The sequence below is a fragment of the Plecotus auritus genome, assembly GCF_963455305.1.
Source record: "Plecotus auritus genome assembly, chromosome: 3".
NCBI lineage: Eukaryota > Metazoa > Chordata > Mammalia > Chiroptera > Vespertilionidae > Plecotus > Plecotus auritus.
In genome coordinates, this window is record NC_137772.1 from 9351497 (window position 1) to 9376794 (window position 25298).

General features: G+C 44.6%; 1 protein-coding gene across 1 annotated transcript in view; it reads right to left on the reverse strand.

Annotated features, from left to right (window-relative positions):
- ACSL1 (acyl-CoA synthetase long chain family member 1) overlaps positions 1–14867 on the reverse strand; it is an 81931-nt gene extending 67064 nt beyond the window's left edge. The window contains exon 1 of the mRNA XM_080660855.1: positions 14768–14867. The gene's annotated coding sequence lies outside the window, so the exon portion shown is untranslated. The remainder of the gene's footprint in view (positions 1–14767) is intronic.
- Between the last annotated feature and the right edge of the window lie 10431 nt (positions 14868–25298).

Sequence of the window (25298 nt, forward strand, 5' to 3'; positions counted from 1 at the left end):
AGCACACTCAAGTTGGCTCCACCCTGCAATACACTGAGGACTTTCCCTGGCTCTCCTCACCTCTCCAGAATATCTGGACTTGGTGGCAGTGATTGTTTCCTCCGCAGTGTGCTGGCACCGTGGTACTGTAAATGCGAGGGCAGCCCACACTCCACTGGCCTCTGTAACAGCTGTGTTCTTCTAGATCCCCTTCTAAACTGAGATATTCCAGATCTAGACTCATCCAGTTAAAGAAGAAATGGATTCCCCTTTCATTTTGATGGGTTTGCACTTGGCTAATCCTTGGTTTCTCTGCCCAGGTCTCTTTCTCCCCACCCAGGATTTCATCATTTTAGCCTCTCCTTTTTCCTCTTCTCCAACCAGTCCTTCAGCCTGGTGCCTCCTCGGGCACTTCCCAAGTTCTGTGCTGGATCAGTTTGCTGGGGCGGCCATAACAAAGGACCACAGACTGGGTGGCTTAAACACAGAAAAGCATTGTCACACAAGTTCTGGAGTCTGCAAGTTCAACATCAAGGTGTGAACCGTGGGGGTTCCTTCGGAAGGCTGTGTGGGAAGCATCTGTTCCAGGCCTTTCTTTTGGGCCTGGGAATGGTCATCTTCTCCCTATGTCTCCTCACATGGTTTCCCCTCTGCGTGTGTCTATGTCCAAATTTCTCCTTATATGGACACCAGTCATATTGTATTAGGGTTCAATGACCTCATTTTAACTTGACTACCTCTGTAAAGACTCTATCTCTAAATAACATCCCTGAGGGACTGGGGGTTATGACGTCAACATATAAATCTGGACGGGAGGGGGACACAATTCAACTCATAACGTGTGACAACCGTCACTGGCTCTCCCCCCTTACCTCTCCCCACTCCCAAACGCGTTTCTCCCAAACGCGTGCCTCTCCCGGGTTCAGCCCTCAGTGCCGGTGGCTGGCAGCTCCAGAGTGGGAAAGGCTCACAACTGGATTCCGTCCCCTCTGGCAGAGCCGTCCTGACATTGGGAGGCAACCTCATCCCCCAGAAGCTCGGTTCCTCTTCTGGAAATAGAGGGCTAGACTAAATATTTTCTCAGGTTCCTTTCAGCCTGACACTTTAAAAACACACACGTTTCTCCCTAATTATTTCAAAACTAGAGGCCCGGTGCACAAAATTCCTAAATGGGTAAGGTCCCTGGCCCTAGCCAGCAATCAGGGCCCATCAGGGTTCCCGCCTCCCTGCCACCTCCTTCCCTCGCCACGCACATGCCACTGCTGCTGCTGGTTGCCTGCCGTGTTCCGTGCCACCCCCTGGTGGTCAGTGCATGTCATAGCGAGCGAGCGAGCGAACTCACGGTCGAACTCCCAAAGGGACACTTTGCATATTAGCCTTTTATACATACAGAAGTTTCACAGTTTGAAGGGCTGTCCTGAGACCATCAGACAGAGGGTATGATGGGAGGCAGTATTGCATAGTGGTTAAGAACACAGGTTTGGGAGTTGAGCTACTTTGCATTAAGCCCCACTTCATCCTCTGTAAGACAGGGATAATAGTATTAGTATTATTATAATAATAGTCTTATTCCTATAATAATAACCTAACACAGAAGGGTGTTGCAAGGACCGACAGCCCAAGGCCTCAGTGTTCTCATTAATGAAGGTTCCAGACTCCATAGTTGGGGATTCCGTTGTGGGGACTTGGAAAGAAGTAGGAGACGTAAACCCCTTTTCTACTTTCTTTTATCCAAGCATCTCTTCAGCCAAGCAAACAAGAGCCGATTGGAGGCTGCAGTGGAACACATTTCCTAATGGAAGTTTGAGTCTCTTTTTAAGTTGCTCTCACCCCATTAGGTTTTTGGCTAGCTTAAAATTTTGTGGCTAATTCTGGCTAGATCCAAATCTACATCTGCCTAAAACTGATTGGTTAATCTAGAGAAGCTAAAGAGAGTCAAAGTCCTTTTGGGGACAAGCTGAGGGACAGGTTGACAATGGTCTTGTCTCCAAAGCTCCCACTTGTGATCGCCAACTGCAAAGTTGTGATTATTATTGATCTCCTACACCCATTGCTTTTGAGCATGGCCATCTGAAGGAGAGCTGCATCAATTAATAACGGCCAATGTGCTTTCAATTCCAGATCTCGGTAAGTGGATGATTAAAGAAAGGGTTGGCATCAGTGGCTGGGTGCTTGTCGCTCAATCTGTTTTGAGGCTCCGTCTACAGCAGACAGATACCTGTCTCTCCCATGAAGCTGTAGTGCCTGTTAATCTCCATACACCCCCAATTCCCTCAAAGTCCTAGTATAGTATTTACACATCGTAGGCACTTGGTTTGTGAATTGGACACATTTTTCTAACTATTCCTATGTGATCAGGTTTTGTGGAGTCTGAAGTTCACACAATTTAGGGGACCTCTTTAAGAAAATTGCAAATATAAACTTGGATACAAAACAGATTTTTTTTAGAATGAAAATAGAAATATAGTAAAATACAAATTTTAAAAGTTTATAACACCATAAATGTCACAAAATCCAGAAAAATAACCTTAAAAATTATTAATTCTTTCTCCTACCTTTGTAATAATTTTTACACCCTACCTTTTGGCTGCATACTCACTAATTGCTTCTTTACATTATATTTTTCATAAACTTTATTAAAGGACAGTTTTAGATTTACAGAAAAATTGCAGTTTTCATAAACTCCATGCCCAATTTCAGCTATCATTAACATCTCATATTAGTATGGTACATTTGTTACAATGAATGAGCCAGTATTGATACCTTTTTATAACTGAAGTTTATGCTTTGTTCAGATTTCCTTAGTTTTTACCTAATACCCTTTACTGTTCCCTACCAGGGCACTATATTACATGTTGTTGTCAGATCTCCTTAGGCTCCCCTTGGCTGTGACAGTTTGTCAGATTATCCTTGTTTTGGGGAAACTTGACTGCTTAGAAGGGTACCTACTGGTCATTTAATTTTGTAAAATGTCCTAATGGGGTTTGACTGACGTTCTTCTCATGATAAGCCTGGGATACGGACTTTTGAAAGGAAGACATTTTTACAATTTTCTATAGAGAGAAGGAAAATGCATTCCCTTCCACAGGGTTGATGGAATTTTTTTAATTGACAGTTTTGATAAGACGTTGATGAGAATTGAATCCATTGCTTTTCACTGTAAATAAGTGCTGATCAGAAGAATTTTCAATAGTGTAACTTCTGACTATATACCTTTCATCCTGGTTTCTCTTTTACTCCCCACATACTTCCAGATGCCTTAGGACAGGCTGATAAGGAGATACGACTGTGGGCCCTCTGGGCATAAGATGCTGGGGAGCTGAGAGAGAGTTGAGAGGTAGTTCTGGGGACATGGGAAGTTAGAAATATAGGTGCAAGAACTGCAAAGCCCATAAATATATCTCCCCAATCCCAAAGTAATATATTCCCAATTCCAGTTCCCTTAGCTGGGTTCTAAAAATGAGCTGGCCATTTTAGCACTACCAAGGGAGGATGGTGATAGAGGGGACTTGGAGCAGAGAATGGCAACAGATAAACTGATTACAGCTAAATTATCTTTTGCAAATTTTGTGGAAACATTTATGTGAATAGGTGGCTAGAACCTTCAGTGAACGAGGGCCTTAATGAAGCTATGTTAGCATCCATAGTCGGCAGGACTCTTTCAGCATTATTGTACTACCGCTCAGATTTGCTACTATAGCTCTCAGTACTATTGTACTACTGCTCAGATTTGCTACTATAGTCCAGCAATAAGGAAGAAGGATGTTTCCACCAAAAGAACACTTTTCTGTAAGTACTGATGTTTATCACATGGTCTTCTATATCTAAGCTATGGTCCTTCCTTCTCCCACATCCTTTTTCTTTTTTAAGTGCACTTGACCCACTGACTTCATTAACTTTATAATGGAGTCCTTGAGTCCTCCCAGCCTCACTGGTCAGGCCCTCTCCCAGCATGCAGTGCTGCTCCAGCATAGTTGCTGGATAAAGTCGGGGATTCCAGAATTCATCCTGCTCCCCCACAACACCTGACTTTCTGTATCTTGAGGTGATACGACTTTATTTAGTCAATGTTGAATATCCTATATAATAAAAGTGTAATATGCAAATCGACCGAACGGCCGAACAGCTGAACAACCATCCGGGACCACACTATGATACCCACTGGCGCCAGGCCAGCTAAGGTGGATACGATGGGATTGGTTGCAGGCCCAGCCATCGCCCCATGATCACCCCGCAGAGGGAGGCCCAGGCCACCAATCAGTGTGCTGCAGCAGGTGGGCGGGGCCTCCCTCTGCGAGGGAAGCCCCGGTCCTGGGTGCCAGTGGCTGGAGGGAAGCCTGGGTCCCGGGTGCTGGAGGGAAGCCCAGGTCCCGGGTGCCAGAGGGAAGCCAGTGCCAGCAGCCGGGGGAAGGAAGGCCTCCTCTTGCACAAATTTCATGCATCAGGCCTCTAGTAAATTATAAGTACCCCAGCCTTCCAATTCAACTAGCTTCTCAATGTCAACCAGTAAAATTCAAACTCTTTACGAGACTTTCTAGGATGTCCTTCATTACCTGTTCCTGCTTTCCTCACCAGCCAGCTCTCCAGCCACACCCTCTCCAGTCGGATAGAACTACCTACAGATTAAGAGCAAAGGCCTGGAGTCAGATTGCTTGGATTCGCATTCCAACCTCACAGGTTACAGACCTAGGGCAAGAAGCCCTCTAATCACTAGCTTTCTTACCTGCCAAGTGTGTTCAATATTGTATTGCATCCAATCTAAATCACAATCAATTGCAAGATGCACCATTATTTTATGTATCCCTGAGAAAGAAAATAAATTCTGCCCTTCCAAATAGTAAGACATCACCAATGGGAAGATGCACCCTAGATTGATTAGCTTTTACTGCATGAAAAAGCACCTTAAAACTTAGTGGCTTAAAACAACAATCACTCATTAATTTGTGATTCTCTAGGTTAACACTTGGGCTGGGTTCAGCTGGGCGGTTCCTCTGCTGGTCTCTCCTGCAGCTGGCCACCTGGGGAATAAGCAGGGGCCAGATGGTGTGGGGATGGCCTCAGATGTTGGATGGCTGTCAGGCTATTTGCTGGGGTCCCTTAGTTCTCTTCTGCATGGCCACTCTGGTAAGCTAGTTCAAGTGCATTCAAATGGTGATTCAGCAGCTCCACGCTCAGCAAAGGAGACAAGTCCCAATGTACAAATGCCTCTCAAACCTCTGCCTGCATCATGTTTGCTGCTGCTCCATTGTCCAAAGCAAGCCACAGGACCAAGTCAAGAATCTATGTGGGAAAGGACTGCCCAAGAGCATAGATACAACGGGAGGAACTATGATGGCCACATTACTCACAATCCATGACACATCCCGATTCCGAAGATGTTAAAATCTGAAAAATATGCATCTAAAAACTACACTAAATATAGTAATAGTGATGGATGTCAACTACACTTCTTATGGTGATCATTTTGTAATATATACATACATCGAATCCTTATGTTGTATACTTGAAACTAATATAATGTTATATGTCAATTATATCTAAAAAAATTTTTTAAAGGAGAAAAGAAACATATTAGCTATAGGAAACAGAGTTTAAAAATATTTACATTGCCCTAGCTGGTTTGGCTCAGTGGATAGAGCATCTGCCCTTGGACGGAAGGGTCCCAGGTTCAATTCCGGTCAAGAGCACATACTGGAGGTATGAGCCCTTGCAGGATCCATCCCTGGCCCTGGTTGGGGTGCATGCAGGAGGCAACCAATCGATGTCTCTCTCACGTCGATGTTTCTCTTTGTCTTTCCCCCTCCAAAAATAGTCAATGGAAAAATAGCCTCCGGTGAGGATTACAACAACAAAAAGGAAAGAATATTTACTTTGTTTGTAGCTCTAGCTTATAAAGATGGGAAAGATTAGAGCAGCAATACGGGAGACATTGAAAATAAAATAGGAACAGGGATTGTTGGTGGAGGGAGGGCCAAGGATGGAAGAGATGGGAGGCATATGTTCCTGAGAACAGGTTAAGCCATTAGCTTCTAGCAGAGGAAAAAGGCTTTTCTAGAACTTGAGGGAAAGAGGTCTAAGTAGATGCAGAGAAAATATGAAGATAGTAGAGCTGAAAGAGAAAAGAATCCTGCCCTCCACTGTTATAACTAAAGCAAATCAAAGAGTGTATATGCACAATGCCTTTCCCTCTCCCCACTTCCTTCAGAGACAACCGGCCTGGAGTCCTTCTGCTTTCACAGAAGAAATGATATTTTCACAGGAAAAATAATGCTCTGGGGGTTTTAGCCAAGGAAATAGCTCCTTGGTCAATCTAAAAACAGGTAAGACTGTCAGGTTCAGTGGACAACAATGGTGTACATTTCTTTCCGGAAGGAGTTTCTACGCTTGAGCATTCCTGGCAGGTCCCCCACGTGAGCCCTCCATACATGTTATTGAGTCGGCAGGGTTTATAGACCTGAAGCTCCCAGTTCATACCCACCACTGCTCTGACAAACCAGGACTCTCGAGTTTAAAACCTGGTGTCTCACTTTAAACAGTTTAGGATGACAAGATAAAAAATCTCCAAAAATTTCCTTTCAAAGTATTGAAATGTTAACCACATCCCCATCCTCCGAGCATGGTGCTATATTTTCGTTTAATAATCACTCAGCTGAACAAACAGAGGAATACATAAGCTGATACTTTTGAAAGTGTGTTTTCTGCTTATTAGAAGAAAACCAGAATTTCTCAAAAAACAAAATCCTATATCTGGTTCCTTAATAAGCACTGGAATAGATATGGCCACATAGGTAGATGGTGATAGATAATTGGATGGGTGGATGGATGGATACTCCCGAGTATGGTAGGCCCTTTTGGAATCAAGTGCCTTCTTCTATCTAAGAAAGGACCACTATATACAAAAAAGAAAAAAAAAGTCACTCTGAGAGAGAATGTCTGCAAAGCCCTTAGTGCAGTGCCTGGCCCTGAGTGGATGCTCTGTAAATACCATCATTTTCACTTCTATTTGGAAAGCCTTTGTATCCATATCTATGCTTCTTTCTACCTGCAACGCTGTGATTTCTTATTTACCCACCAAAACCTAACTCAGGCATCACTTTCCCCAGAAGGCACACACACACACACACACACACACACACGTGCGCACACACACATGCACACACACACATGCACACACACACGCGCACACACATGCACACATGCGCACACACACACATGCACACACACGCACACACCTTGTTGCTCCCGGAGCTATGCTGCCCAAGTTCTGTGACCCATTATTGTCCTTCTGACAAAGACTCAAAAACTGGATGCCAAGTAAACTTTACTGCGGAAGAAGGTCTCGTATCTGCATGTAAGATATGCTTCAATGGGGCACACAACTGAGGGTGGAAACAGGCGGCAGTCCTCCCGCGCACCAGCCTGCAGGCAAGTCCTCCCGCGGGCTTGCGCAGGTGTCAGTCACTCTGTTCACCGGCCCTGAGTGTGGGATCCTGAGACAGGCGGGCCTAGGCTGGCACTGTCACTGTGATCAGATGGGTAAGCAGTCTTTGTCACCGTGATTAAGTGAACAGACAAGGACCTATGATCCCATTGGACCTATGTTTTAAAACTGTTGATATGTTTGACAAACTTTCCTAAATTCAAAAATTAAATAGTCTTTCTTAACCTGAAAGTAACTTTGAGAATATTTATAAGGATCCCTGAAACATTTCAAAGAATGTCTCTTCCTCTCTGTAAAAGAGGGGAATTAAACTAATTAAGTCTATTTGATATGTTAAAATTATATGGAAAGCACTGTCAAAAGTAACAATTGTGTTATATTCGTTTGCACATATTACTGTTATTAAAAAGAGATATCATAGGAATTGTATAAAATTTCTAAGAATCTACAATATCCTGATAAAATGTTTTTATTTGCAATTAGAGTTACACTAAAATATGTGTTGAGAAAAACAAATCTGTCATTTGCATTGTAATCCAGTCTTTAACCGTCATTCCAAGTCTGTCATTTATAGAGTCATGGTCTTACTCTGATACTTTTTTTAAAAATATATTTTATTGATTTTTTACAGAGAGGAAGGGAGAGGGATAGAGAGTTAGAAACATCGATGAGAGAGAAACATCGATCAGCTGCCTCCTGCACACCTCCCACTGGGGATGTGCCCGCAACCAAGGTACATGCCCTTGACCAGAATCGAAGCTGGGACCCTTCAGTCCACAGGCCGACGCTCTATCCACTGAGCCAAACTGGTTAGGGCTTACTCTGATACTTTTTGCAAAAATGTTTCATCCTTAGAGAGACTGATGGAGAGGACTCTGACACTTACTCTAAAATACAGGTTTCTGGGCAATTTTTAGATCATATCATTGAACTGAGTAGGAATTTTCAAAAGTCTAAGGAAAAATTGGATTCATAAATCTGCTAACAAAAAAAAAAATCAAGATAAATAAGAGTTAATGACCTGGGCCTGAAAGAACAAAAAGATGTTTGGTCTGAAGGCTAAGCTCTACCCTCCACAGCGCAGTGCTGAGGAGACACAAAGAGAGGGACTGTCAGGAGCGTGAGAAGAGAAATACCAAAGAATGAGGAGGAGAGTCCCCAGGCGCAGTCCCTGCTTAGCTACTGGGCAGAGGGACAGACCCAGCTAAAGCACTTTCCAATGGGATGAAACAAAAATGAAAAGAGAAAGGGGCAAAATGGGCAGCCAGAGTCCGTGCCCAGGGAGACACGGGGGTATTAAAAGTTATTCGAACAGGAAAGAGAAAAAGGAAAGTGTCGAAGAGGCTGGTTACCAAAGTCTGCTTTGTTGGAGGTGGCTTTACTTGAAAACCACCTAAACATGGAAGATTCGCTAGGCCCATGTAACACACCCTGCACTGAAGGCCGCCTTTTGCCTGCCAGCATTCTATGTAAAGAAGAACCCCTCAGCCCCACTCTATACAACTCTGGGTGTTATTAGCGAAGGTACTGCCATCAAGGTGGATGTGAGCGAGTTGGGCCTTGTGATGTGAAAATATGCCCGGGTTACCGGCAATCCTGAAAATGATGGATGCATAAATGCCGTCTTACTGGTTTGACAGCAAGTAACTCCTTATAATTAATGAAAACTGTGCACCAATCAGGAAAGCTCCTGTACTGTGGTGTTTCCGAGTACTATCTCACAGTTTACATGTCTGCAGTCATTAAAATGACCCAGTTTACAAAAAAAGTACAAAGAAGCGGATGAAGTTAATTTTAATATATGTTATTGAACCCAGTGTGTCCAAAAATAATATTTCAACATGTAATCCATATCAAAACTTTAGAGAGATGTTTTGCATTCTTTTTTTTTTTTTAACTTGGTCTCCAAAATCCATTGTGTATTTTATACATACAGCACATCTCAATTCAGACTAACGATATTTCAAGTGTTCAACAGCCCCATGTGGCTCTTGGATGAGATGATCTAAAGGGTGTTGTACAACTTTGCTTCTTGAGGTGCAAACCCATCCCCTCTGCCCCACTGGTCATCTCAAGACACTGGGGACTATTTGGAGCTGAAAAATGGTCAAGTGGAAACTCTGACGATCACAGCCCCAGAGCCCAGTATCCGTCCACACAACCTGAGGGCCAGCAAAGGCAGCCTGGTGATGCAGGTGCCATCATCGCCCAGATCGGCATCCAGCTGTCCTCAGCCACACCTGGGTTAATTAGGGATCCACTAGAGGATAATTGCTATGTGCTTCTAAAATGAGAGCATTGCCACCATGGTAAATAAGTTTATTGGCAAAGTTTAAAAAAAGTTGGTGTTCGGTGAATCAAGTTGTCTCAATCCCAGAGTCTCCCTAGATGCCCCCCGTTGCCCTCTTTCCCTGACATGTGATAGGGCTCCATGGACAGCATGTCTTCTCTGAATCCCAGCCCCCGGGCACGGTACAGCTCAGTGTGTGTTCAGTGAGTGAACACAGGAATGGTAAGCTTGCTCCGTGACTCAGGGGAGGAGAAAGTGTGGGATATGATTTTGAAATTGGTTCCTTCTTCAAATGACAGGTACAGACAAAGACTAATGTCTTTTCTGACATCTCCTCTCAGGCGGACTCAACACAAACATTTCTTTCTTTAACGAGTATTCATCATAGCTGCTTGCTTCTTCCACCTCACACGTAGTGCCAAGGTCAACAAGAGCGGCTTTGGAAACAAGAGGGATACAGAAGGTCAAACAGAAAGAACTGGTCTTCCACGGTGAGGCGGGGCTTCATCGGGGACCCCCCACTCAGGAACTGCCACTTCTTCCCACCACTTCAAGGCTGCCATGCGACATGCCCAAGGCAGTGTCTACTTTCCCGGAAGATTCCAGGTCTCGGGACAGATTCAGCCCAGCACTGTCATGCACGTTGAAATTGGCCTCATCTGTCTGTCTCTTGCCTCCCTGGTTCACCTGCTACCTCACTGGAGAGTCTGAACGCTAGGTTCTCCTCGGGTTCCTGAGCCTGGAGCTATGCCTCACGCCGGCATCCGCACGAGGAATGAGAAGCCTGTGATAATCTGGGGTCTGAGAAGCAGCAGCCAAGGGTTTGGTTAGGGAGCCGCAGACGGGGAGCTCCCTGCAGACTTTAACAGGCGTGGCCTGGAGAGAAGGCGAGGAAGGAAGGTGGGTGGCCTTCCTTGGCCCCCGTGCAATCTCAGGAAAGTTTAGCAAGGCCAGGAGGTCCCAGGACAAAGTCTCCAGTGAGAGGGGTCCCATGTGTGCCATGTTCCTAGCGCCCCTGCCACGCCCAGTCATTGGCCAGGAGCAGCCCGTGGGAAGGGTGACCCAGCAGAGGCAGAGATGGATTTTAGAGCAGAGGACAGCGGCTGGTGCCTGGCCTATAACGCTGCCGGGGGCTGGAGGTCTGCGGGGTGCATGCTCCTGGCTGCTCTCAGGCTGTCTCACCAACAAGCTGTGTGGGCCCTGCTCAGCCCATACACAGAGTGAGCACCACATGACAGGATGGAATGTGCCCTGGAACTGGCCTCAAGGTCCTGGGTCAAGGCCCTGATGGTTACTCACTAGCTCTGTGACCTTAGATACAACCTCTGAGTGCCTTGGCTGTTTTATCTTAAACACATACCTGCCTCACAGTGTCGTGTAGAAGGAAATGAACTTGTGGTAAAGAGTACTTTGTACAGTGTTGATACGAATGCTCACGTTGTGAACAAAATCAACAAAGCGCTGTTATTGAAGACCAATGACAGGAAGTCTGGATTCTGTCATAAGGAAAGTCTGTGGCAATGATAGGACTGTCCATCTTTGTGGTTACACTTGTACAACACTGCACACTATCCCAGCATTCAAATTCCACAGCATCTCAACCACTTCAGAGATGTTAGGTTTTTAATTGAATTTATTATGGTGACATCCAACACTCAGATTCCAGGGCAGACTCACTCTTCGCTGAAGGATGATGAGGAGCCTGAAGCTGGAAGAACAAAACTGGAAAAACTGTTCCTAAATAGTTGAAGGATTCAGAACTGTCTAGATTTTATTCTGGGGGAAAAAAAGAGTTGAAGTAGATAATCTGATATTAGAATCTGTGGTTCTGATGTGAGCTCTGGGGTTATGAGTGAATGAAATTAGACGTTGGACTGGTAGGAACCAGGTAGCCAAGGGTGGAGGCTGAACTCACAGAGTGAGTCACACCCTTAACAATTTACTCAACTATGAGGAAACAGGTCACCCCACATCAGGACACCCCCAGACAGAAGACTCCCCAGCCAACCAGCTACTTGTCTGTCTGCTGATCTCCATGCAGTGTTTGTTTCATGTTGCCACCACCCAAAGATTACAGCAGCGATTCTCCTTAAAGACAGCCCTGAAGTATGGCTTTCCCAACTTCTCTGTCCTTCCAACCATGTTGCCTCTCAGCAGTCCAGCACCCATAGCCAGTTCAAAGGGCACAGGACTACAGTTCAAAGGGCACAGGACTACAGCAAGAGGAACAAGCGGGACACTGAGGGGGTCTGAATAAGCAGGGTTCCTGAAAATGTGGTCCTTGGATGCCAGCATCAGAGTCACCTGGAGAGCTGGTTATGAAGGAGATTTCATCAGCCCCACCCAGACCTACTTATCTAGAATGTCTGGGGGCGGGACCCAGAATCCACATTCTCTCCCCCAGCCCCACCCACACTCATTCTCCCCAAGTGATCCTTTTGCACACAAAAGTGTGAGAACCAATGAAGGGTTCGGTAAGCTCTCAGATCAAAGATCCTGGGGCTTCATGGCCCTGGTTTGAGGAGATTTACCTTCTTTCTCAGTTATTTGTAGTTTTAAAGTTTTAAACTCCTTTTGCTCCCTAGGTATTCTCTCTGAACCTTCTCATTTACTAGTCAGATGTTTTTGTGTTTTAAGTCTCAACAAATTACTCATACAATAATATATATATATAGTATATTACATGGAAGACCCGTGGGGGAGGGGACACTTACAGAGATGAGTGCCCCGCCCTGAAGGTGTTGCAGGCTGGAAGAGGAGCTAAGTCTGTGTGGAACCAGCCTGGCTGCAGGGCAAGGAAATCACAGGGCTGCAAACTCAGGAGGCCTCCCTTCTGATTGGTCGGTACTTGGCGTAGCCAGTTGATAAATATGTTGGATATCAATCCTGGCAATAAGTACTATATACGTGGTAGAAACAAAGTTTTCCAAGAGTTCTAGGGGGGAAGAGACCACAACCAACTGGAGCAATGAGGACAGCTTCCTAGAGGAAGTGCCAATTGAATGAGACCTTGAGGAGTCGTAAGATTTCAATGGGAAGATGACACGCTGATGGAAGAAATGGAAGAGAAAAGGCACAGAGGCAGGGAACTGAGAGGCGTGGTCACGGAGAGAGTAGAAGGATAGGTGGTGTATCAGTTATCTATTGTTGCGTGACAAACCTCTCCAGAATGTAAAGGCTTAAAACAACAACAGTCACTTATCCTGCTCCTGAATCGACAGCTTGTCTTGCCTCACTCAGTGTCAGCTTAACTGGAACTGGGGGTTCACTTTCAAGATGGCACCATCATCCAGTTGGGAAATTGGAGGTGGCTGTCCGTTCTTCTTCTTCTTTTTTAATATTTTTATTGATTTCAGAGAGGAAGGGAGAGGGCAGAGAGATAGAAACATCAATGATGACAGAGAATCATCAATCAGCTGCCTTCTGCACACCCCGCACTGGGGATCGAGCCCACAACCCAGGTATGTGCCATGACTGGGAATCGAACCATGACCTCCTGGTTCATAGGTCAACATTCAACCACTAAGCCACTCTGGCCGAGCTGTCTGTTCTTCTTTATGTGGCCTTCTCTATAGCACGGGCTTCCTCACAGCTGTTGGGTTGCAAAAACAAGCATCCCAAGAGGGCCGGGTGGAAGATGTATCACCTTTTATGACCTAGGTTTGGGAGTCATATTACCACTTCTGCTGTGGCCACAAGCCCACCCAAACACAGAGGCAGGGATCAGAGAACCTACCTCTCAATGGGAGGAGCAGCAAAGTATTTTGTAAGAAGAGAATGGGGGAAGGGAGACATTATTGTAGCCAATTTGGGTAAATATATGTGACAGCAAGCCCTAGTGATGCATTAAGCATAATATAAAGTGGTTTTTAAAAACTAGATGATTTCATTAGTTTCAAATAGGCAAAGCAAACATCACTCTTCTTTTGCAGATGAGGAAACAGAACTTAGAGAGATGGAGTAGGAAGGTAGGTTTTCTATGTATTTAATGAAGCTTTAGCTTTAGAGCCCCGCACTAGCAATGACACCTTCTTTCAAGACACCAGGAGGGACCCAGAACGTGTTCACATGCACGTGTGTTCTGTAAATTTCTGGGGCAAGATATCTTAGCTGCAATTGGTTAAGTCTACTGTGCTCTTCCACTTCAACCTCCCCTCCATCACATTTCTCCTGGGTCAGGTGTCATTGGAATGGTTATGGGCACTTTGGAGATCCTGTTAAGGGGAAATTAAATCACAAGATACAATTTCTGGTGGACGGGGAAATATTGATGTGGTTTTCAGTAACTTCAGCAGACAGTGAAGTTACTACTGGGCATCCTGAAGTGGAAGTGACTTCCAAGAACACTGCTCTGGCTTAGTGGCCGACTCAGCCAGCGCTGTGATGCTAGAGGCCAGGACAAGAGATCACATTGTGACATGACTATGTCCTATGGTATACGGAACCAGAATGAATTAGTTTGAAATGTTCCTCCCCAGAAGCTAGTCTGCGGAGAATTCTTCCAATCAGGATGTAATTGTTGTACCTGCCCAAAGGCAGAGTGAGTGCAAGGAAAGCAGGAAGACATCATGATACAAGTTATTAAGAAAGAGGCTCTTTCCTGAAATTCTCTGGAAGGAAGACTGGAACTCAGAACTGCTCACAGCGGGGAAAGTTGCTACCTGAGATGTATTTGCAGGAAATGGGAGAAAAGTGAGGCTGTTTGTGATCCCAATTATCAACTCATCAACAAAAAGCATTTATAAAGTCCCAAGTTTTCCAGGACACTGTGGGGTACTGGAGTGTAGAGTGTGACCGCTAGCTAGACAGGGTTTCTGATCTGTATGATATGAGGTAATGTGAAATGAAGTTAACTCAGGCCAACTTATCAGGTAACACCAACAAAAGAAGGAAAGGAAGGCATTACTTATACAATGCAGCAACTGAATCTACACTGTTCATTGGCACACAGCATTTGTTAGTGGAGGTGGAATGCAGGGAGCGAGTTTGGGAAGGAGAGAGAGGGAAATAACTGTGGAAGTCCTAGGCTTACCCAGGGCAAAGGGAAAGAAACCCACCTGGAGAGGCTCCGCGGAGGAAGGCTGATTCTCGGCTGTGGGCTGGGCAGGGAGGCTACTTCCCGTGCACGGTCCAGGTAACAGCTGGGTGCAGCTCATGATGGAATTGCGGCGAAGAAGTGAAGGAACTTAGAGAGCGTTTGCGAGGAGTGATCTGAAACCCACAGTGATAATATAATCACTGTCATCTTTTAGATACCTGTGCCAAACCAAAAAATAAATACATTTTACTTATTGATGCAAGGTAAAATAACTTGCATTCCTGATGATGCCTTTGTAAGAGAAACAGAGCATCTTAGATGTGTTTGTGAAAGGGCCATGACATCATCAGAAATGGTGGGGCTGGGGTTCAATGGGTCAGGCTGATGAGTGTAGTAGCAATAGTGAAAGTGAAAGGAGAGGACAAGGGTTAATGCTGGTCAGACCAAGACTGTGACAGTGATCATGGGAAGGAGGCCTGTCCGTGAAGAACGGGCCGTGGTAAGGGGTGGTCTGAACTGAAGCTCCCTCGGAGGGTTGCTGGTGGTCCTGGCCTCTCAGCCCCAGCCTGGTTCTCCCATGTACTTACATCTCAGATGAATGGGCACTGCCTGCTGGCTTTCACGCCCACTGGTGCCTGCCAGGCTGAGTCCCATGCCTGCACTGTACCAACTGCAGAAGTCCCCTCCCAATCCCCTCAGTCTCTTCTGCCCTCAGCAGCCCTGGGCCTGGTGGGTCCCTCCCTCCTTTTGGAAAGTCCCTTCCCTGCTATGATTTCTGTGATCTACGTTTTTGCCCAATCTCTCCCTCTGCTCCTTTGCTATGTCTTTCCATGACTCCTCGCCCATTTCACGCTCCTCGACTGTGGGCACCCCCAGGTGTCAATCCTAGTCCTCTGCTCTTCTCGCTTTATACTGGGCACCAGCTCACTTTTTAAAAATATATATATTTTATTGATTTTTCACAAAGAGGGATAGAGAGTTAGAAACATCAATGAGAGAGAAACATCAGCTGCCTCCTGCACACTTCCTACTGGGGATGTGCCTGCAACCAAGGTACATGCCCTTGACCGGAATCGAACCTGGGACCCTTCAGTCCGCAGGCCGACGCTCTATCCACTGAGCCACACCGGTTAGGGCACACCAGCTCACTTTTATTTTTCCAATAAATACACTCACTAAAAGAATCCCCAAAGCTACATTTCCAAAAAGCCAACCGTTTTGCCAAAGCTTCTAGTACATGCTCCTGATGTGTCGTCGTCATTTCAAACTCAAAATACCCAAAACTTAATTTACCCCCTACCCCCCAAGCCTAACATCCTCCCTCTCTTCCTAATTTCTGGTCATGTCATCACACTTCTCAAATTTTCCTAAACGTGTGCCACTGGGCTTTCCTGTCCCTCCATCAGTCACCAAGTCCTGTGGACTCATCCTTGCCACGTTCATAAATTCATTCCTACCTGTCTCTTCTCATCCCAAGAATCGAAAGCCATCTCGTCACATCTCTCCAGGGGAGAGTCTGGTAGCTGTTTCTCTCTGAATTATCTTCCTTAAACACTGACTTGGTAGCAGTAGCTTCATAAAGCAAGTGCTTACTGTATGCCAAGTACTTTAGTAGAAGCTTTAAATACACTACCTCACGTAAGCTCTCAACCCTATGAATCGACACTACTGTTAAACACATTTCACAAATGGGAAAACTGAATCTCAGCAAGTTTACCTCTGCGTCCCAGAGTCATACAGCTAACGTGGAATATGGCTTTGACCTCGTATCTGGTCAACTCCAATGTTTGTCATGCTGCATGCGTGCTAAAAAACCGACAGCAGTCTCCTGTCCCTTATCAGGTCCAGCATCCTTGTTCGACACCCAGTGTCTCCTGAACTAGCCTCACCAATCGGCCCACTTGACTGCCTTCAACTGTCCAGAGTGGTACCTTTCCTCTTAACGGCCCCGCCTTCCTAAGCAGCGGGTGGAGCACGGCACTGAGTCATGAGCCTGACATGTGTACTTCTCTAACCCTGAGTTCTCTTACTTGAGAAATACCCACCTCATAATCCCAGGATTGTTGTGGGATTAAATATAATGATTACAGAAAGCACAGCATGGCGCAAGGGACATAATAGGTGCGTAATAAATAGGACCCACTGTGACTATTCCTATTTTTTTCTGCCTCTCTGCCTTTGTTCATGATATTCCCCTCACGTGTAATGCGTGTCCTTCCTGTTGTTCTAACCCAGTGGTCGGCAAACTGTGGCTCGCGAGCCACATGCGGCTCTTTGGCCCCTTGAGTGTGGCTCTTCCACAAAATACCACGGCCTGGGCGAGTCTATTTTGAAGAAGTGGCGTTAGAAGAAGTTTAAGTTTAAAAAACTTGGCTCTCCAAAGAAATTTCAATCGTTGTACTGTTGATATTTGGCTCTGTTGACTAATGAGTTTGATGACCACTGCTCTAACCTAACAGTTATTAAAGGCCAAGTTCCATCTTCATGAAACATTCCCTTTCCTCCAGCACATGGTCTCTCCCCTCCACAATTCTAAATGTGCTTTTTATGTGCACTAGGTGGCTAGTATTATAAACTATCTTATTCTCCCATGGTTTCATATAAATGAGGCTCACTTAGTATTTCTTCTGTTCTCATCTCAAAGCTCCTGGCAAAGTGTTCCAAAGTGATTTATTAACTGATTGGTGGAGAAATTTAAACGTTAGAAGAAGTATGAGAAAATTGGCTATTATGTTGTTTGATTTGATTTAGCAACCAGAGGTCTGTGTCTGGATTATCCTGTAAGAGGCGTGACCAGGAGGGGAGGTTCAGGAAGACAGTCGGTGCCAACTGTGGTAAAGGCAAGAGAAATGGTAGGCCTCGGTATTATTGCACTCTTTCTTTAAAACCCTTCTCTTAGAGAAGAGATAGACCCGAGAGGAAAGATCCGAGTGACATTTCCGGGGAACCGCAGGGAAAGAGGCCCGGGTGGGAGTGAAGATGCAGTGGGCCAGAAGCAATGAAGAGGAGGACCCCAGGCCTTCACGTTTGTAAGCAACACAGAAAAAACAGGAAGCACATTAAACAGAAGAGCCAGAGGTCACATTAAGAAGTGAGATTGTGGCTGAAACAAGCGTAAGAGGAAAAGCCTTACATGCACCCAGGAAACTGGGTCATGGAGAGCCAGCAGCATTGCTTACCTCGCTACTCATGAAGAAAATTAGATAACTGTGTTATTTTGAAAGAAACCAGGTTCTGTTTACTGAATGGTCTGAAAGAAGTGAGAAGGGCCAGATAGGGATGCTTTGTTTTGGTTCTGATATTATGTCACACGGGAGAGCCCTCGTGCCGTATTCAAAAATGCCAACACAGAGAGAGATCTGGGCAGGCTTCTGAGCTCTGGCAGGTGGGACTGGCACCGTGGGTGAGCAGCAAAGGTGCCTGAAAGGAGAGTGTGCATTCATGGCTCTGAGCCCCCTTCTTGTTCTGCGGGGGATGGCGATTATATTACTTAAAGTAAAGGCAGAGTGAGAAGAAGTTTCCTAAATCACCTGCGTGGCATCGCCTTTGGCTGTGCCATGTAACCGCCTCCCTACCCTGGGGACTCTGCAGTTTCTAATTTGTTCACTTACAGGGTAAGAGGAATGCATTTAGCCAGGCCTGCTAGCTTCTGTGTCAGGCAATCCAGATCTCTCGTGACTGTCCTCACAGTCCAAGCAGGTGTTAGGCAGGTGGCCTTGCGGGATAATTCAGTAGCACAACTCCTTTCATGTAGTTCTGCCATCTCAACACGAGGTCTCAAGATCATCCTGGCATCACCAGCCAGTCAGCAAGTGGGGGAAGTGGGACGAGAACCTCTTAGCTCCTAAGTGGAAGTATCTTTACTCCATGTTCCATTGCTGAGAACTAGTCAGATGGTCTCCCCAAGATGCAGCAGGGAGTGGGAAATTAATTTGGTTGTGTTCGTAGGATTGGTGAGTCAACCTCTTAGAAGAAAATATAGTATTGGTCTGGATAAAGAAATCTAGGCAGTGATTCATGTTTTTCTACCAACTGACATGCCTATAAACATGGGATGATTTAATTTTCCATGTCAAACAGATGCTCTGGGCTGCGAAGACCTAAAAAGTATGTGGGTCTCATTTTTTGGTAAAAGCATAGGGGTAAGCCCGAGCTGGTTTGGCTCAGTGGATAGAGTGTCGGCCTGCGGACCAAAGGGTCCCAGGTTCAATTCCGGTCAGGGGCACATGCCCAGGGTTGCCGGCTCGATCCCCAGTAGGGGGCATGCAGGAGGCAGCCGATCAGCGATTCTCTCTCATCATTGATGTTTCTATCTCTCTCTCCCTCTCCCTTCCTCTCTGAAATCAATAAAAATATATTTTTTGAAAAGCATAGGAGTAAATGAGGATTGCAAAAGTTTATTTGTTAAATTGGTGTGTTACTAAATGAATGAAGCTTCTATAGAGATATGGTGGAAGATATCTAAGAAGCATAAATGAGAGAGGAACCAGGAAAATTAATCATTTAGCCAACAATTGCAGTATATATTGAGACAACATGGTAATTGTGGAAATCCTATGACTTCAACGTTCCATATTAGCATCAAGGTGACATTGCATTGTAGAGGTTACTGTCATTGTTGTAGGTCTTCAAACCACTTTCAGATGGAAATAAATTAGCATGTTTTTCATGCAAGCAGCTGAATGGACAAAGTTGAGGGTGTTTTACAAAAGTATTAAAGGTAGTTTTGAAAGTACACACACATAAAGACCAGTGTAATATAGCTTATGTAGATAGAAAGGTCATTCTCAAGCAACAGCATAAGGGATATGAGTTGGAAATAAGGACTAGAGCTCCTTGTCCATGGTGGACAAAGTTTTCAGAATTTCCTCCTGGAAGACAGCCAGACTTACTTAAAGCCCTTAACCCTATAGCCATGCTTTCTCGCTCAGTCATCAGGTAACAGAAAATAAAGAGAATTTCAGCTCTAAATTCACAGTTTTATGGCAGAAAGATGTCATCTAATTTAATGCCCATTTTAAGTAGAAGGGAAGTCTCGGAGCAGTAGAATGATTTGCCCAATGCCACAGTTGGAATAGGTAGCGTAATTCTGCTCCATAAAGACGCATTAGCAATCTCATGGTTGTGTTGAAATCAAGGCTACTTTGGGTGCAAAATACCACAGGCCCTTTGATGAAATGGGTGGTGGGAGTAAGAAAGAAGGCAGGCTCTTGTTTTTGAAGTGGTGGAGAAAAGAGGATCAATAACCACACGGTCAAGGTCTAGGAGTGGGGGGTGCAGGCAGCCTTCTAATGCTTAGAAGCCAAGAGGAGGAAGCTCTGTTCCCTGAAATCTGTCTGTTTATGGAAGGAAATGACACCATGGGTCAGTTAAAGTCCAAGAGCTGGGGCCAGGCTGGGTGCCAAGGCCATCGACAACTGAGATTCAGAATAAGGCTAGTCTCCCCGGCCTGGAGACGAGACAGGGCAAGGGATCAGACCCAAGGAGGAAGTGCCCAGCTAGAGATGAGAACTGGGAGAGAGAGCCATCACTTCTTTAGGTCTGACAACGAGGTCCCTCAGGAAGTCACCTGAGCCAAGCAGTCGTGGCCAGACCTGATCTGGGCTGGTGACTTATTCTCAGGCCCCGCCAGCTACGTGAGGAGGGGTAGAGACACTCAGGCTTTGCACCTGTGGTGTCCAGGACTGTGTCCAGGGTGTGAAAGGATGTGGCTGGGCATTGATTAGGAAGGCAAGGCCCCAGAAGCAGGTGGATTAGGTGGAAATAAAGAACCAGCAGCTCTCTGTCTCTGAAATGTACTAGATTGACCCCCTAAGACCTGAAATCTCAGCTCAGCTTTGTCACTACTTGGTGTTTGGCCCTGGACAAATTGTGTGTATACCTAGGTTGCAGCTCCTTCTGTTTAAGGGGGAAATGGTATAGCTAATAAGGAGGGACACTGAATCTCGGCGATTGGCCTGTTCACTCTGAGCAGATGGTCAGGTCGCTGTGGGATCAAAGGGGCTGAGACACAGGAAGCACTCAGAGAGCTGGAAGGTGCTGGGCTAGTGGGAGCTGTTACCCTTCTCAGTCTCTGGGGCAAACAGCCCATTTTTCCAGGTTTTTCTTCACAGGCCAATTATCCATTTTCTCCTCAGATGATCAAGTCTAGATTTGGACAAGGACCATGAAGAAAGAACCGCCTACCTAAATCCCATTTAGGTAACATCACTGACAATGAACATTTACTTATCCTTCCTCAGTTGTCAGGTGCCATGCTGAGTACTTTACATTCACTACCCCATCATGTAGTTTCTACATTAGGCCCAATTTACAGATGAAGACACTGAGGCCCACAGAGCTTACAAACAAGTGGTGGGATCAGAATTTGAACTCAGGCAGCCTGTGCTGTCTAACCACCGTATCACACGGTCTTTCCTAGATAAAGCTACTAGGTCATGAATAGGCAGGAACAGAGAGTAGAGAAGGAATTTTCAATGGGAAGAACTGAAACCTGCAGATTTGGAGGAGAGGGAGATGGAAAGAATGAAGGAGAAAAAAAGGCAGCTTTTGTGGGGAAAATAGAGAAAATAAAATTTGTCTTGGGAATAAGACTGAAATGAAGCCATCAAAGCTGGTTTTATTCATGCATCATATACTTATAAATTAAACATGCGCTGAACAGCTAGAATCAAACATGATATCAGCCTTTAGGGGATTCACACTCTAAAAACCAGTGTTCGCACACCTTCAAAATCTAGTTCCGTGGCTGGAGAGGTTGCTGACAGAGGGAGTGTGGAAACTACCGCCTAAAATAGGTGCCTGGGCCAAGGTTACAGAAGAATTACAGGAGGGCTTCCTCTTCTAGCTCTGTCATCACCACAGAAGGAAGCACAGAGCAGGGGTTCAGGAAAGCCCAGCTCCACTCACCCCTGTCAGGTTCCCGCCTCCAATCCCAGCCGATCAAACAAGAAAGAACAAAAAGTCAGGTTCAGTTACTTGGGGGTGGACAGGGGACGTAGAAATCAGACTACTAGGGACTTTTTACATTGAAAAGCCATGAAATTATTTTCAGTTTTGTTCTGTTGTAAGAGGACCCCAAAATGAGCAACCAGTTCTTGGCAGAGAGGCACTGAGTCAGTAAGTCTACTAACCTCTACCTCATATTTGCAGGTCAGCTTTGTGAGTCTCTAGAAGACGTTGAATGGCTTAGGGTGAGTAGAGAGAGGGCCAACAATTACTCAAAAGTTACTGCAGGGTTATTTTTAAAGAAATAAAATCCTGACACCAGGAAAGCAAAGCTCTTAATCTTTTGAACACTGATGTAAACTATCATTGATAGAGCAAGCAGGATTAACAAAATGGCCACATTCTAGATACTTCTGGAAGCCAGAAAGCCCAAAACATAACAAGGCAAAGAGCGGGAAGGTAGACGGAACACACACCACAGGTTCCCCTCCCCCATCATCATCAGGCCTGTTCTCTGTATTGATGGATATGAGTTTACACCAAGGGAGAAAGTCTGTCTCAAGCCAATATTGCTCTTCCTAATTATTTCCCTTCTTCCACTTGTGCTTTTCCCCCTATATAAAAATAGCATATTCATTGAGAAGAATTTGGAAAATATAGAAAGGGTAAAAAAAAAAAAAATTCTTATCATCTCAGTATCTCTTATCCCCTGCTCTAGAGTAAGGGGCCATTTGTCTTTTTACCAAAATATATCCCCAGACTCTAGAATAGTAACTAGCACATAGTAGATATTCAATACAAAACCTTTTCTGTATGAGTCAATCCATATATTTTTGAATCTATATTTTTAAATGAACCAATCAGTGTCCAGAGATTACATTTTAATATCTATTTATATATTATCCTATATTTCAAAGCATGAATTTTTTTGTAAACTTGTGTATATAATTTTTTCCTATGCATTTCTTATGGTGGTAAAATACACCTACCAAAATTTATCATTAAGCATTTTAAGTGCACAGTTCAGTGGCATTAAGTACATTCACAATGTTGTGCAACCCCTACCACTAATCATTTTCAAAACGTTTTCATCATCCCAAACTGAAACTCTGTACCCATCACCCCATTCATTCCTCCCCCATCCCTGACGACCTCTAACCTACTTTCTCTCAATGAATTTACATATTCTAAGTACCTCATATAAATAAAGTCATACAGTATTTCACTTAGCATAATATTTCACTTAGCATAATATTTTCAATGTTCATCTATGTTGTAACATATATCAGAATTTCATTCCTTTTAAGACTGAATACTAACACATTTTGTTTATCCATTCATCTATTTATTGATGGGCATTTGAGCTTTTCCAGTATGTACAGTTTTGCATTTCCTTTTTTCTCTTTAAAATATTTCATGAGCATTATTTTATTATGTATGTATATATCATAAACATATATTTATGTGTTATAAATATACAATGAACATCATTACTATAATTATTATATATTTACCCATGTTTTTGTTTTATTTTGGGACACATTTTATCTGATGGAGTAGCAGTCCCAATAGGCATATAATAGATTCTCTAATCACTTTTCTATGTTTGGACATGTAGGCTATTTAAGACTTTAGCCATAGTAAATAAGGCTTTAACACCCTTGGGCATAGCCTTTGTCCAAGTGTGTGATTGTGTGGGAAACCACCCATTGTCTTCACTAGCAGAGAGGTGTGGACTAGGAACCCAGAAGGCTGGTGACCCTTGAGCTCTGGCAAAGGTTAGAGCTATGCACCCACTGTTTAGTCGAGACAATGGTAGCTGAAGCAACTTCCCCACCAGACAGTCATGTAAGTCCTTACTGATAAGATAGACTGCCTGTTCCTGGAAATTGCCTGCCTAAGGGCTATAGGTATATCCCAAATTGAATAAATGGCTGGCAAGGCTGGAGCCCTGTTGATTCCCTGAGACCCTGCCCCACCCAATTTACAACCCCCCCCCCAGCTGTGCACAGAGGCTTTTGCATATGAATGGCCTGACCCTTTGCAATCTAAAATTACCTAACAAACTGCAGCTGGGTCAGAGAGCCCCAGAACTTCCAAAAGAAGGCCCAAGGCTCCACAGCAGCCTGCATTGCTTCACAGTTGGGCCTCATCTGGGCACCAAACCCCAAACAAAGAAGAGGAATCTGCAGATCTCTCCATAGCTCCTGCTGGGTGGCCTCAGGCAGAGCTAAATTTGCACCTCCTTGGAGATCCAAGAGCCAGTGTACCCAGTGGTCAGAGTGGGACCATCCAGATTACAACTCCTCAGATCCATAAGGAGGCACTCAGGGGGCAGACTTAGTGAGCACCAAAGCCCCATTGAAGCAAGTCTTGCCTCATAAGGGTGTCTCCAGCACAGAAGTTCTCCCAGCGTAGACACAACTGATCCTCACAGCCAATTGGCCTGGAGGTCAGTTCCTCCTAGTGAACCAACAACAATCAAGGCTTAACTACAACAAGGTTGTGCACACAGCCTACAAAGGGGTACACCAAGAGTGTCCACCTCAGGTAACTGGGAGGCTGAGCCACTGGGCCCTATAGGACACCTAGCACTCTATCAACACAGGGAAGCAGCCAAAATGCAGAGACAAAGAAACAGGTCACAAATGAAAGAAATGGAGGAAAGCAAATGACTGGATATAGAGTTCAAAACCACAATTATAAGGTTTTTCAAGAATTTCCTAGAAACCACCAATAAATTTAGTGAGTCCCTCGAGGATATGAAAAAAGACCAACTAGAAATTAAGCATACACTGACTGAAATAAAGAATAATATACAGAGATCCAACAGAAGACTAGAGGATTGCAAGAATCAAGTCAAAGATTTGAAATACAAAGAAGCAAAAAACACCCAACCAGAAAAGCAAAAAGAAAAAAGAATCCAAAAATATGAAGATAGTGTAAGAAGCCTCTGGGACAGCTTCAAGCGTACCAACATCCAAATTATGGGGGTGCCAGAAGAAGAGAGAGAGCAAGATATTAAAAACCTATTTGAAGAAATAATGACAGAAAACTTCCCCTACCTGGTGGAAGAAATAGACTTACAGGTCCAGGAAGCACAGAGAACCCCAAACAAAAGGAATCCAAAGAGGACCACACCAAGACACATCATAATTAAAATGCCAAGAGCAAAATACAAAGAGAGAATATTAAAAGCAGCAAGACAAAAACAGTTAGTTACCTACAAGGGAGTACCCATACGAATGTCAGCTGATTTCTCAACAGAAACCATGCAGGCCAGACGCGAGTGGCAAGAAATATTCGAAGTAATGAATAGCGAGAACCTACAACCAAGATTACTTTACCCAGCAAAGCTATCATTCAGAATTGAAGGTCAGATAAAGAGCCTCACAGATAAGAAAAAGCTAAAGGAGTTCATCACCACCAAACCAGTATTATATGAAATGCTTCCTCTTTAAGAAGAGGAAGAAGAAGAAAAAGGTAAAGATAAAAATTATGAACAACAAATACATATCTATCACCAAGTGAATCTAAAAGTCAAGTAAATAAAAAATCTGATGAACAGAATAAACTGGTGAATATAATAGAATCAGGGGCAT